Genomic DNA, 1,423 nt, shown 5'->3' with positions numbered 1-1,423 from the left:
GTTAATATATGTACTCGAAAAATGAGCAGAAAATTTTGTATATAAATCTTTACTGTTAATCTAATCAATCATTTTATGTGTAAATGCATTATACATTAATAATAGATGATTAGTAGATGTTCTTAATGATTTCATGTAATATATTTAATATGGAGGTGGGATGGATCTCTAATAGTCTATATGATTTCCACTAAAAATAAAATCTCATGAAATTCTAGAAATAGAATGGATCTCTAATGGAGGTCTACCTGACTTCCGTTGTGAAATAAATTCCAACGAAGCTATGCGAATGTTTAATTAATCTTTAAAGGATATCTATCTCATTTCCGTCGTGGAAATAAAATTTGATGAAGTTATAGATGTTTAATAAATCTGTAATGGATGTCTATCTCACTTTCACCATGGAAATAAAATTCATGGAGCTATGGAGGTAGGATGGATCTCTAATAGACGTCTATCTAACTTCTATCGTAAATATAAAATTTCATGGAACTATGGATGTTTAATGGATCTCCAATGGATGTCTATCTAATTACTTCCACCATGGAGTGGATATCCCATGGATCTATGGAGTGTTGATGGATATCCACTGAATGTCAATTTCTATGTGGGATTATTAGCAATGTCGCGGGTAGGGCGCGTGCGAGCGGTGACCGGTGGGGGCGGCAGAGCACCGAATGCGAGAAAAACAACTTGAAAATTAACTTGCAAACATTTCCATATTTGGTGTTGTTTATCAAGGTTTTTGATTTTATAAAAATAAGGCCTTTTCCCGCGCAGCTCAGATTTTGCAAATGTCTCGGGTCGCTATCGTCTGCCGCTCTCTTATACCGCGTCGAGTTCGCCCGAAATTTCTAGCGCTTCTAATTTTCAGAGACTGTTTGCGATTTCTCTGAAAATTATTTATAAGTGTCTGAAAAACTTTGAATTTCGCTGAAATTAGAGATTTCAGTGATGTCTCTGAAAATTATACTTTCATGGTTTCTCACTTTTTAGACTGTCAGCGATTTCTCTGAAAATCATTTATAAGTGTCTGAAAAACTTTGAATTTCGCTGAAATTAGAGGTTTCAGTGATGTCTCTGAAAATTAAACTTTCATGGTTTCTCACTTTTCAGAGGCTGTCAGCGATTTCTCTGAAAATCATTTATAAGTGTCTGAAAAACTTTGAATTTCGTTGAAATTAGAGATTTCAGTGATGTCTCCGAAAATTAAACTTTCATGGTTTCTCACTTTTCAGAGACTTTTAGCGATTTCTCTGAAAATTATTTTCAAGTGTCGGAAAGTCTTTGAATTTTGCCGAAAATTCAAAATTTAAAGATATTCAATCAGCAGCAATTATGTATTTTTAAATGGTTTTTTAACGTTTTTTTTATTAATCATTGATTTCTTGAACTCAAGTTAGAAAAAATATTTATTTAACAT

This window comes from Wasmannia auropunctata, unplaced genomic scaffold, assembly GCF_000956235.1.
Source record: "Wasmannia auropunctata unplaced genomic scaffold, wasmannia.A_1.0 LD336090.1, whole genome shotgun sequence".
Taxonomy (NCBI): Eukaryota; Metazoa; Arthropoda; class Insecta; order Hymenoptera; family Formicidae; genus Wasmannia; species Wasmannia auropunctata.
Note: the sequence above shows the minus strand (reverse complement) of the source record.